General features: G+C 36.1%; 1 protein-coding gene across 1 annotated transcript in view; it reads left to right on the top strand.

Moving 5' to 3' along the window:
- Positions 1–14,288, top strand: part of LOC127934042 (FERM domain-containing protein 4A) — a 170,133-nt gene that overhangs the window by 40,140 nt on the left and 115,705 nt on the right. The window lies entirely within an intron of this gene.

The following is a 14,288-nucleotide window of genomic DNA, read 5'->3' as shown; positions in this document are numbered from 1 at the left end:
GATACTCAATATCAATAATTATCAAAAAAAAGTTGAAATTTCAATTTTTACGCGAAACAGTACGCCAAAAAGCGTCTATAGTAACGTTTGCCAAATGCTATTTTAACTATAACTCTTGAACGGAATGAGAAAACTTCACCAAACTTGGTACACATATGTACGAGCTCAATTTTGGGTAAAATAAAAAAAATTGCGCATCTCTGCCACTTGGGGGCGCAATAAGATAGAAAAAACACATAAATGGCTATAACTAGGCAACCGTTGGCTCGATCGACTTGAAAATTGGTATGCAGTGTCTTGGTCTGAAGGGGCACAAGTACCTATGAGGACATTTGCATATCTCAAAAAACATGGCCGCCATTGGCCAAACAATTTTAAGCACCTATTTGAAAGGGTTAACGGATGTTGATCGGAACGAAACTCGCTGGGTACGTTCGACTCATGAACCTTAAGGTCTGTAAGAATTTTGAAAGAAATCGGCCACTAGTTGGCGCTAACGAGTTGTATGGCTCTGTAATCACGTGGTGTTTCACATATCAACACAATATGCATATCATTTGATAGATCTCCTCATAATGCACAACTTTGCCTCAAGAACCATTGCTGTCAATCAAATCGTTCAATTGTTATTCACAAATATGTTAAAAACTTACTTTTGCGAACTAGTCCTAGATTTTTTGCCCGATCAGAACCAAACTACTGCAGTAATATTCTGTGGACTCTCTAGATCAATAATTATCAAAAAAATGTTGAATTTTGTCCTTTGGTTAGCTGTAAAGGGGTAATTTAGAAAAAGGGGTGTGGCCAAACATACCCCAAAGCCTATAAAACCTAAACGAAAACTCAAAACTTTATGAAACTAGGTGAAATCATGTAACAGGTGACTCTCAACAAGGCTGCAAAGTTTCATGGAGATTGATCCATAGGTGGCGCTATAACAGTAGAAAAGGTCTCATAACACAAGATTTAGATGGTAAATGGCCTCAAACTGTTTGAAAATGCACATATATTCACTCAAAATCACAAAATCTTCATATCATATGATAGATCTCCTCATTCTGAAAAACTTTGCCTCTGGGACCAATTTTGTCAATAAATCTGTTAATTAAATATTCAAGATTATTTGAAAAAGTTACTTTGGCAAAGTATTCCAAGGCTTTAAGCTGAAAATCAATAAAACCACTGAAGTACAATTCTCTAGACTCAGAAGGTCAATAATTATCAAAAACATGTTGAACAATTGCATTTGGACAACTATAAACCAGTAATTTTATAATATGTTATTTGCATAGTGTACACAAAGGCCTATTAATACAAACAGAAAGCCCACAAATTATCAAAACTGTGTTAAATAATGCATAATTTCATTCTAAACGAGCATGCCATATTTAAGAGATATTGGGCAAAAAACACTAAGAGTTAAAAGGATTAACACATTGATGTATGAGAAATTGCCATTTATAACCACTAGATGGCAGCGGAAAACCACTAATGGGCTCATTCAGCTAACTTAAACTGTACAGTTGAAAGGATGTAATGCCTAAACAATACAAAAAACACTCTTACAACATTTCAAATCTCATTGAGTTAAAGTTTTCCATTTTGTTCATTCAGACATATCAGTTTTTAAAATTTTACCACATTATGATTACAGTGAAACCTGAAAATGACATCTAAAATCTTAAAAACGAGTTTAATCATTTAATTTCAGTGTGTGTGTCTGTCTGTTAGCCTATTCTCCATTTTGGATGTGTTTAACGGCCATCCATATATGTCCAGGTTGGCTCTGACCACCTAAGATCCCTTAAGTGCTTGAACCCCGTAAATGCTGCTTGCAGCTTTAATTAGGGGTTCAAGCACGCAGTGCTGAAACCCTATTGTAATTGTTAGGATTTTTATTATTATTATTATTATTATTATTATTATTCTTCCGCCTTAAAACTGAACGTGCAGCCCAAACCGTAAGGACTAGAGAGCTGAAACTTGGTCAGATCGTAGTAGTCTTGCTCGCTACTCAGATACAAAGAACCGGCCCAATCGGCCTAACGGGGGCGCTACAGTGCAAAAAACAAAAATTTTGGACATTTTTGGCCGTAAAGTGTAAACCGTTAGCCATAGACTCAAAAATATGGCATTGTTGCAATCCTTGGGTTAACCCGAACAAAAGTGCACGGCGCCTTTTTGGGGTCTACGACGCACCGTTTTCTCGCAAAATCGAGCTATATCCGAAACCCACTTTTGCGAACTAGTCCTAGGATTTTCAACCAATCAGAACCAAACCACTTCAAAAATATTCCCTGGACACTCAATATCAATAATTATCAAAAAAAAGTTGAAATTTCAATTCTTACGCGAAACAGTACACCAAAAAGCGTCTATGCTAACGTTAGCCAAATGCTATTTTGACTATAACTCTTGAACGGAATGAGATATCTTCACCAAAATTGGTACACATATGTATGAGCTCAATCTTTGGTCAAATCAAAAAAATTGCGCATCTCTGCCACTTGGGGGCGCAATAAGATTTAAAAAACACATAAATGGCTATAACTAGGCAACCGTTGGCTCGATCGACTTGAAAATTGGTATGCAATGTCTTGGTCTGAAGGGGCACAAGTACCTATGAGGACATTTGCATATCTCAAAAAAACATAGCCGCCATTGGCCAAACAATTGTAAGCACCTATTTGAAAGGGTTAACGGATGTTGATCGGAACGAAACTCGCTGGGTACGTTCGACTCATGAACCTTAAGGTCTGTAAGAATTTTGAAAGAAATCAGCCACTAGTTGGCGCTAACGAGTTTTATGGCTCTGTAATCACGTGGTGTTTCACATATCAACACAATATGCATATCATTTGATAGATCTCCTCATGATGCACAACTTTGCCTCAAGAACCATTGCTGTCAATCAAATCGTTCAATTGTTATTCACAAATATGTTAAAAACCTACTTTTGCGAACTAGTCCTAGGTTTTTTGTCCGATCGGAACCAAACCACTGCAGTAATATTCTGTGGACTCTCTAGATCAATAATTATTAAAAAAATGTTGAATTTTGTCCTTTGGTTAGCTGTAAAGGGATAATTTAGAAAAAGGGGTGTGGCCAAACATACCCCAAAGCCTATAAAACCTAAACGAAAACTCAAAACTTTATGAAACTCAGTGAGAACACGTAACAGGTGACTCTTAACAAGCATGCAAAGTTTCATGGAGATCGAAGAATAGGTGGCGCTATAACAGTACAACAGGTCTCAAAACACAAGATTTATATGGTAAATGGCCTCAAATTGTTTGAAAATGCTCATATATTCACTCAAAAACACTAAATCTTCATATCAAATGATAAATCTCCTCATTCTGAACAACTTTGCCTCTGGGACCAATGTTGTCAATAAAGCTGTTAATTAAATGTTCAAGATTATTTAAAAAAGATACTTTGGCATACTTGTGATAGGGTTTAAGATGAAAATCAATAAAACCACTGAAGTACAATTCTCTAGACTCTGAAGGTCAATAATTATCAAAAACATGTTGAACAATTGCATTTGGACAATTATAAACCAGTAATTTTATAATATGTTATTTGCATAGTGTACACAAAGGCCTATTAATACAAACAGAAAGCCCACAAATTATTAAAACTGTGTAAAATAATGCATAATTTCATTCTAAACAAGCACGCAATATTTAAGAGAGATTGGGCAAAAAAAAAATAACAAAACTATAACAGTTATGTTTAAAAACACAGTGTTGCTTGAGTAAATGCAATTTATAACCTCTAGATGGCAGTGGAAGACCACTAATGGGCTCATTCAGTTAAGTTGAACAGTACTGTTGAAATGACTCATGAATTCATCCCAAAACATTAAAAATGTAACTGTTATAACATTTTAAATCTCATTGAGTCAATGTTTTCCATTTTGTTCTTACAGATATATCAGTTTTTACTATTTTGCCACATTGTGATTACAGTTTAACCTGAAAATGACATATAAACTCTTAAAAAGAGAAGACTTGCAATAAGTTTATTGTCACCTATCACTTATTTCAAATACCTATATCTGCAACAAAATGTTTGTGCATGTATATGTGTGTCTTTCTGTGTGTGTGTATGTGTGTGTGTGTGTGTGCATATGCTTATAGAGTATACATATATTAGTCTAATCATTTACTTTCAGTGTGTGTGTCTGTCTGTTAGCCTGTTCTCCATTTTGGATGTGTTTAACTGTCATCCATGCATCCAGGTTGGCTCAGACCACCTCAGAGGCCTTAATGTGCTTGAACCCCGGTAAATGCTGCTTGCAGCTTTAATTATTATTATTATTATTATTCTTCCGCCTTAAAACTGAACGTGCAGCCCAAACCGTAAGGCCTAGAGAGCTGAAACTTGGTCAGATGGTAGTAGTCTTGCTCGCTACTCAGATACAAAGAACCGGCCCAATCGGCCTAACGGGGGCGCTACAGCGCAAAAAACAAAAATTTTGGACAATTTTGGCCGTAAAGTGTAAACCGTTAGCCATAGACTCAAAAACATGGCATTGTTGCAATCCTTGGGTTAGCCCGAACAAAAGTGCACGGCGCCTTTTTGGGGTCTACGACGCACCGTTTTCTCGCAAAATCGAGCTAAATCCGAAACCTACTTTTGCGAACTAGTCCTAGGATTTTCAACCAATCAGAACCAAACCACTTCATAAATATTCCCTGGACACTCAATATCAATAATTATCAAAAAAAAGTTGAAATTTCAATTCTTACGCGAAACAGTACACCAAAAAGCGTCTATGCTAACGTTAGCCAAATGCTATTTTAACTATAACTCTTGAACGGAATGAGATATCTTCACCAAACTCGGTATACATATGTATAAGCTCAATCTTTGGTCAAATCAAAAATATTGCGCATCTCTGCCACTTGGGGGCGCTATAAGATAGAAAAAACACATAAATGGCTATAACTAGGCAACTGTTGCCTCGATCGACTTGAAAATTGGTATGCAATGTCTCGGTCTGAAGGGGCACAAGTACATATGAGGACATTTGCATATCTAAAAAAAACATGGCCGCCATTGGCCAAACAATTTTAAGCACCTATTTGAAAGGGTTAACGGATGTTGATCGGAACGAAACTCGCTGGGTACGTTCGACTCATGAACCTTAAGGTCTGTAAGAATTTTGAAAGAAATCGGCCACTAGTTGGCGCTAACGAGTTTTATGGCTCTGTAATCACGTGGTGTTTCACATATCAACACAGTATGCATATCATTTGATAGATCTCCTCATAATGCACAACTTTGCCTCAAGAACCATTGCTGTCAATCAAATCATTCAATTGTTATTCACAAATATGTTAAAAACCTACTTTTGCGAACTAGTCCTAGGTTTTTTGTCCGATCGGAACCAAACCACTGCAGTAATATTCTGTGGACTCTCTAGATCAATAATTATTAAAAAAATGTTGAATTTTGTCCTTTGGTCAGCTGTAAAGGGGTAATTTAGAAAAAGGGGTGTGGCCAAACATACCCCAAAGCCTATAAAACCTTAACGAAAACTCAAAACTTTATGAAACTCAGTGAAATCATGTAACAGATGACTCTTAACAAGCATGCAAAGTTTCATGGAGATCAGACCATAGGTGGCGCTATAACAGTAGAAAAGGTCTCAAAACACAAGATTTATATGGTAAATGGCCTCAAATTGTTTGTAAATGCTCATATATTCACTCAAAAACACTAAATCTTTATATCATTTGATAAATATCCTCATTCTGAACAACTTTGCCTCTGGGACCAACGTTGTCAATAAAGCTGTTAATTAAACATTCAAGATTATTTTAAAAAGGTACTTTGGCAAACTAGTGATCGGGTATAAGATGAAAATCAATAAAACCACTGAAGTACAATTCTCTAGACTCTGAAGGTCAATAATTATCAAAAACATGTTGAACAATTGCATTTAGACAACTATAAACCAGTAATTTTATATTATGTTATTTGCATAGTGTACACAAAGGCCTATTAATACAAACAGAAATCCCACAAATGATCAAAACTGTGTAAAATAATGCATGATTTCATTCTAAACAAGCATGCAAAATTTAAGAGAGATTGGGCAAAAATAAAAAAAATAACAACACTATAACAGTTATGTTTAGAAACACAGTGTTGTTTCAGTAAATGCAATTTATAACCACTAGATGGCAGCGGAAGACCACTAATGGGCTCATTCAGTTAAAATGAACAGTACTGTAGAAAGGATTCATGAATTCATGCCAAAACATTAATAAATTAACTGTTATAACATGTTACATCTTATTGAATCAATGTTTTCCATTTTGTTCATACAGACACATCATTTTTTACAATTTTGCCACATTGTGATTACAGTGAAACCTGAATGACATCTAAACTCTTAAAAACTAGTTTAATCATTTAATTTCAGTGTGTGTGTGTCTGTCTTTTGGATGTATTTAAATGTCATCCATACATCCTGGTTGGCCGAGACCACCCCAGAGGCACAAAGACCTATTAATACAAACAGAAATCCCACAAATTATCAAAACTGTGTAAAGTAATGCATAATTTCATTCTAAACAAGCATGCAACATTTAAGAGAGATAGGGCAAAAAAACCCAACAACAACACTTTAACAGTTATGTTTAAAAACACAGTGTTGTTTGAGTAAATGCAATTTATAACCACTAGATGGCAGCGGAAGACCACTAATGGGCTCTTTCAGCTAGTACTGTTTTTATGAATTCATGCCAAAACATTAATAAATTAACTGTTATAACATTTTGTATCTCATTGAATTGATGTTTTCCATTTTGTTCATACAGATGTATCAGTTTTAACAATTTTGCCACATTATGATTACAGTTTAATCTGAAAATGACATCTAAACTCTAAAAAAAGAGAAGACTTGCAATAAGCTTATTGTCACCTATCACTTTTTATCAAATACCTATATCTGCAACAAAATGTTTGTGCATGTATATGTGTATCTTTGTGTGTCTTTGTGTGTGTGTGTGTGTGTGTGTGTGTGTGTGTGTGTGTGCATATGCTTATAGAGTATACATATATTAGTCTAATCATTTACTTTCAGTGTGCGTGTCTGTCTGTTAGCCTGTTCTCCATTTTGGATGTGTTTAACTGTCATCCATACATCCAGGTTGGCTCTGACCACCTCAGAGGCCTTAATGTGCTTGAACCCCGGTAAATGCTGCTTGCAGCTTTAATTAGGGGTTCAAGCACGCAGTGCTGAAACCCTATTGTAATTGTTAGGATTTTTATTATTATTATTATTATTATTATTATTATTCTTCCGCCCTAGAACTGAACGTGCAGCCCAAACCGTAAGGCCTAGAGAGCTGAAATTTGGACAGATCGTAGAGCTCATTTTGGGGAGAACTTATCAAAGTCTCAGCCCAATCGGCCAAACGGGGGCGCTATAGCGCAAAAAACAAAAATTTTGGACGTTTTTGGCCGTGAATCGTAAACCGTTAGCCACAAACTCAAAAACATGGCATCATAGCAATCCTTGGGTTAGCCCGAACAAAAGTGCACGGCGCCTTTTTGGGGTCTACGACACACCGTTTTCTCGCAAAATCGAGCTATATCCGAAACCTACTTTTGCGAACTAGTCCTAGGATTTTCAACCAATCAGAACCAAACCACTTCAGAAATATTCCCTGGACACTCAATATCAATAATTATCAAAAAAAAAGTTGAAATTTCAATTTTTACGCGAAACAGTATGCCAAAAAGCGTCTATAGTAACGTTGGCCAAATGCTATTTTAACTATAACTCTTGAACGGAATGAGATAACTTCACCAAACTTGGTACACATATGTACGAGCTCAATTTTGGGTAAAATAAAAAAAATTGCGCATCTCTGCCACTTGGGGGCGCAATAAGATAGAAAAAACACATAAATGGCTATAACTAGGCAACCGTTGGCTCGATCGACTTGAAAATTGGTATGCAGTGTCTTGGTCTGAAGGGGCACAAGTACCTATGAGGACATTTGCATATCTCAAAAAACATGGCCGCCATTGGCCAAACAATTTTAAGCACCTATTTGAAAGGGTTAACGGATGTTGATCGGAACGAAACTCGCTGGGTACGTTCGACTCATGAACCTTAAGGTCTGTAAGAATTTTGAAAGAAATCGGCCACTAGTTGGCGCTAACGAGTTGTATGGCTCTGTAATCACGTGGTGTTTCACATATCAACACAATATGCATATCATTTGATAGATCTCCTCATAATGCACAACTTTGCCTCAAGAACCATTGCTGTCAATCAAATCGTTCAATTGTTATTCACAAATATGTTAAAAACTTACTTTTGCGAACTAGTCCTAGATTTTTTGCCCGATCAGAACCAAACCACTGCAGTAATATTCTGTGGACTCTCTAGATCAATAATTATCAAAAAAATGTTGAATTTTGTCCTTTGGTTAGCTGTAAAGGGGTAATTTAGAAAAAGGGGTGTGGCCAAACATACCCCAAAGCCTATAAAACCTAAACGAAAACTCAAAACTTTATGAAACTAGGTGAAATCATGTAACAGGTGACTCTCAACAAGGCTGCAAAGTTTCATGGAGATTGATCCATAGGTGGCGCTATAACAGTAGAAAAGGTCTCATAACACAAGATTTAGATGGTAAATGGCCTCAAACTGTTTGAAAATGCACATATATTCACTCAAAAACACCAAATCTTCATATCATATGATAGATCTCCTCATTCTGAAAAACTTTGCCTCTGGGACCAATTTTGTCAATAAATCTGTTAATTAAATATTCAAGATTATTTGAAAAAGTTACTTTGGCAAAGTATTCCAAGGCTTTAAGCTGAAAATCAATAAAACCACTGAAGTACAATTCTCTAGACTCAGAAGGTCAATAATTATCAAAAACATGTTAAACAATTGCATTTGGACAATTATAAACCAGTAATTTTATAATATGTTATTTGCATAGTGTACACAAAGGCCTATTAATACAAACAGAAAGCCCACAAATTATCAAAACTGTGTAAAATAATGCATAATTTCATTCTAAACGAGCATGCCATATTTAAGAGATATTGGGCAAAAAACACTAAGAGTTAAAAGGATTAACACATTGATGTATGAGAAATTGCCATTTATAACCACTAGATGGCAGCGGAAAACCACTAATGGGCTCAATCAGCTAACTTAAACTGTACAGTTGAAAGGATGTAATGCCTAAACAATACAAAAAACACTCTTACAACATTTCAAATCTCATTGAGTTAAAGTTTTCCATTTTGTTCATTCAGACATATCAGTTTTTAAAATGTTACCACATTATGATTACAGTGAAACCTGAAAATGACATCTAAAATCTTAAAAACGAGTTTAATCATTTAATTTCAGTGTGTGTGTCTGTCTGTTAGCCTATTCTCCATTTTGGATGTGTTTAACGGCCATCCATATATGTCCAGGTTGGCTCTGACCACCTAAGATCCCTTAAGTGCTTGAACCCCGTAAATGCTGCTTGCAGCTTTAATTATTATTATTATTATTATTCTTCTGCCCTAGAACTGAACGTGCAGCCCAAACCGTAAGGCGTAGAGAGCTGAAATTTGGACAGATCGTAGAGCTCAATTTGGGGAGAACTTATCAAAGTCTCAGCCCAATCGGCCTAACGGGGGCGCTACAGCGCAAAAAGCAAAAATTTTGGACATTTTTGGCCGTAAATCGTATACCGTTAGCCGTAGACTCAAAAACATGGCATTGTTGCAATCCTTGGGTTAGCCCGAACAAAAGTGCACGGCGCCTTTTTGGGGTCTACGACGCACCGTTTTCTCGCAAAATCGAGCTATATCCGAAACCTACTTTTGCGAACTAGTCCTAGGATTTTCAACCAATCAGAACCAAACCACTTCATAAATATTCCCTGGACACTCAATATCAATAATTATCAAAAAAAAGTTGAAATTTCAATTCTTACGCGAAACAGTACGCCAAAAAGCTTCTATGCTAACGTTAGCCAAATACTATTTTGACTATAACTCTTGAACGGAATGAGATATCTTCACCAAACTCGGTACACATATGTATGAGCTCAATCTTTGGTCAAATCAAAAAAATTGCGCATCTCTGCCACTTGGGGGCGCTATAAGATAGAAAAAACACATAAATTGCTATAACTAGGCAACCGTTGGCTCGATCAACTTGAAAATCGGTATGCAGTGTCTTGGTCTGAAGGGGCACAAGTACCTATGAGGACATTTGCATATCTCAAAAAACATGGCCGTCATTGGCCAAACAAATTTAAGCACCTATTTGAAAGGGTTAACGGATGTTGATCAGAACAAAACTCGCTGGGTACGTTCGACTCATGAACCTTAAGGTCTGTAAGAATTTTGAAAGAAATCGGCCACTAGTTGGCGCTAACGAGTTTTATGGCTCTGTAATCACGTGGTGTTTCACATATCAACACAATATGCATATCATTTGATAGATCTCCTCGTAATGCACAACTTTGCCTCAAGAACCATTGCTGTCAATCAAATCGTTCAATTGTTATTCACAAATATGTTAAAAACCTACTTTTGCGAACTAGTCCTAGGTTTTTTGCCCGATCGGAACCAAACCACTGCAGTAATATTCTGTGGACTCTCCAGATCAATAATTATTAAAAAAATGTTGAATTTTGTCCTTTGGTTAGCTGTAACCGGGTAATTTAGAAAAAGGGGTGTGGCCAAACATACCCCAAAGCCTATAAAACCTAAAGGAAAACTCAAAACTGTATGAAACTCAGTGAAATCTTGTATCAGGTGACTCTTAACAAGCATGCAAAGTTTCATGGAGATCAGACCATAGGTGGCGCTATAACAGTAGAAAAGGTCTCAAAACACAAGATTTATATGGTAAATGGCCCCAAATTGTTTGAAAATGCTCATATATTCACTCAAAAACACTAAATCTTCATATCATATGATAGATCTCCTCATTCTGAACAACTTTGCCTCTGGGACCAATGTTGTCAATAAAGCTGTTAATTAAATATTCAAGATTATTTTAAAAAGTTACTTTGGCATACTTGTGATACGGTTTAAGATGAAAATCAATAAAACCACTGAAGTACAATTCTGTAGACTCTGAAGGTCAATAATTATCAAAAACATGTTGAACAATTGCATTTGGACAACTATAAACCAGTAATTTTATAATATGTTCTTTTCATAGTGTACACAAAGGCCTATTAATACAAACAGAAAGCCCACACATTATCAAAACTGTGTAAAACAATGCATAATTTCATTCTAAACAAGCATGCAAAATTTAAGAGAGATTGGGCAAAAAAAAAAAAAAAAACACTATAACAGTTATGTTTAAAAACAGTGTTGCTTGAGTAAATGCAATTTATAACCTCTAGATGGCAGTGGAAGACCACTAATGGGCTCATTCAGTTAAGTTGAACAGTACTGTTGAAAGGATTCATGAATTCATCCCAAAACATTAAAAATGTAACTGTTATAACATTTTAAATCTCATTGAGTCAATGTTTTCCATTTTGTTCTTACAGATGTATCAGTTTTTACAATTTTGCCACATTATGATTACAGTTTAACCTGAAAATGACATCTAAACTCTAAAAAAGAGAAGACTTGCAATAAGTTTATTGTCACCTATCACTTATTTCAAATACCTATATCTGCAACAAAATGTTTGTGCATGTATATGTGTGTCTTTCTGTGTGTGTGTGTGTGTGTGTGTGTGTGTGTGTGTGTGCATATGCTTATAGAGTATACATATATTAGTCTAATCATTTACTTTCAGTGTGTGTGTCTGTCTGTTAGCCTGTTCTCCATTTTGGATGTGTTTAACTGTCATCCATGCATCCAGGTTGGCTCAGACCACCTCAGAGGCCTTAATGTGCTTGAACCCCGGTAAATGCTGCTTGCAGCTTTAATTATTATTATTATTCTTCCGCCTTAAAACTGAACGTGCAGCCCAAACCGTAAGGCCTAGAGAGCTGAAACTTGGTCAGATGGTAGTAGTCCTGCTCGCTACTCAGATACAAAAAACCGGCCCAATCGGCCTAACGGGGGCGCTACTGCGCAAAAAACTAAAATTTTAGACATTTTTGGCCGCAGGTCGTAAACCGTTAGCCATAGACTCAAAAACATGGCATCGTTGCAATCCTTGGGTTAGCCCGAACAAAAGTGCACAGCTGCTTTTTTAGCTCTACGACGCACCGTTTTCGCGCAAAATCGAGCTATATCCGAAACCTACTTTTGAGAACTAGTCCTAGGATTTTCAACCAATCGGAACCAAACCACTGCAGAAATATTCCCTGGACACTCAATATCAATAATTATCAAAAAAAAGTTGAAATTTCGATTCTTACGTGAAACAGTACGTCAAAAAGCGTCTATGCTAACATTAGCCAAGTGTTATTTTGACTATAACTCTTGAACGGAATGAGATATCTTCACCAAACTTGGTACACGTATGTATGAGCTCAATCTTTGGTCAAATCAAAAAAATTGCACATCTTTGCCACTTGGGGGCGCTATAAGATAGAAAAAACACATAAATGGCTATAACTAGGCAATCGTTGGCTCGATCGACTTGAAAATTGGTATGCAATGTCTTGGTCTGAAGGGGCACAAGTACCTATGAGGACATTTGCATATCTCAAAAAACATGGCCGCCATTGGCCAAACAAATTTAAGCACCTATTTGAAAGGGTTAACGGAAGTTGATCGGAACGAAACTCACTGGGTACGTTCGACTCATGAACCTTAAGGGCTGTAAGAATTTTGAAAGAAATCGGCCACTAGTTGGCGCTAACGAGTTTTATGGCTCTGTAACCACGTGGTGTTTCACATATCAACACAATATGCATATCATTTGATAGATCTCCTCATAATGCACAACTTTGCCTCAAGAACCATTGCTGTCAATCAAATCGTTCAATTGTTATTCACAAATATGTTAAAAACCTACTTTTGCGAACTAGTCCTAGGTTTTTTGTCCGATCGGAACCAAACCACTGCAGTAATATTCTGTGGACTCTCTAGATCAATAATTATCAAAAAAATGTTGAATTTTGTACTTTGGTTAGCTTTAAATGGGTAATTTAGAAAAGGGGGATGGCCAAACATACCCCAAAGCCTATAAAACCTAAACGAAAACTCAAAACTTTATGAACCTTGGTGAAAACATGTAACACGTGACTCTTAACAAGCATGCAAAGTTTCATGGAGATCGGATCATAGGTGGCGCTTTAACAGTTGAAAAAGCCTCAATAACACACATTTTCAATAGAAAATGATCACAATTTGTAGAACATGTTCATACATTCACACAAACACTAGATCTTCATATCATATGATATATCTCCTCTTTGTGAACAACTTTGCCTCAAGGAGCGAAGATGTCAATCAAATCGTTCAATTGTTATTCACAAATATATTAAAAACTTACTTTTGCGAACTAGTCCTAGGTTTTTTACCTGATCGAAACCAAACCACTGCAGTAATTTTCTCTGGACACTCTAGATCAATAATTATCAAAAAAATATTGAATTTTGTCTTTTGGTTAGCTATAACTGGCTAAATTAGAAAAGGGGCGTGACCAAAATACCCAAGAGCATATAAAACCTAAACGAAAACTCAAAACTTTATGAAACTTGTTGAAAACATGTAACAGGTGACTCTTAACAAGCATGCAAAGTTTCATGGAGATCGGACCATAGGTGGCGCTATAACAGTAAAAAAGGTCTCAAAACATAAGATTTATATGGTAAATGGCTTCAAATTGTCTGAAAATGCTCATATATTCACATAAACACTAGATCTTCATATCATATGATAGATCTCCTCATTCTGAACAACTTCTGGGACCAATGTTGTCAATAAAGCTGTTAATGAAATATTCAAGGTTATTTAAAAAAGTTACTTTGGCAAAGTAGTCCAAGGCTTTAAGCTGAAAATCAATAAAACCACTGAAGTACAATTCTCTAGACTCTGAAGGTCAATAATTATCAAAAACATGTTGAACAATTGCATTTGGACAACTATAAACCAGTGATGTATAGTATGTTCTTGTCACAGTGTACACAAAGGCCTATCAATACAAACAGAAAGCCCACAAATGATCAAAACTGTGTAAAATAATGCCTAATTTCATTCTAAACAAGCATGCAACATTTAAGAGGGATTAGGCAAAAAAACACTAAGAGTTATAAAGGATTAACACATTGATGTATGAGATATTGCCATTTATAACCACTTGATGGCAGCGG

The sequence above is a fragment of the Carassius gibelio genome, chromosome A18 (genome assembly GCF_023724105.1).
Source record: "Carassius gibelio isolate Cgi1373 ecotype wild population from Czech Republic chromosome A18, carGib1.2-hapl.c, whole genome shotgun sequence".
Classification (NCBI taxonomy): domain Eukaryota; kingdom Metazoa; phylum Chordata; class Actinopteri; order Cypriniformes; family Cyprinidae; genus Carassius; species Carassius gibelio.
Note: the sequence above shows the minus strand (reverse complement) of the source record. Positions and strands in the feature narration are given on the sequence as shown.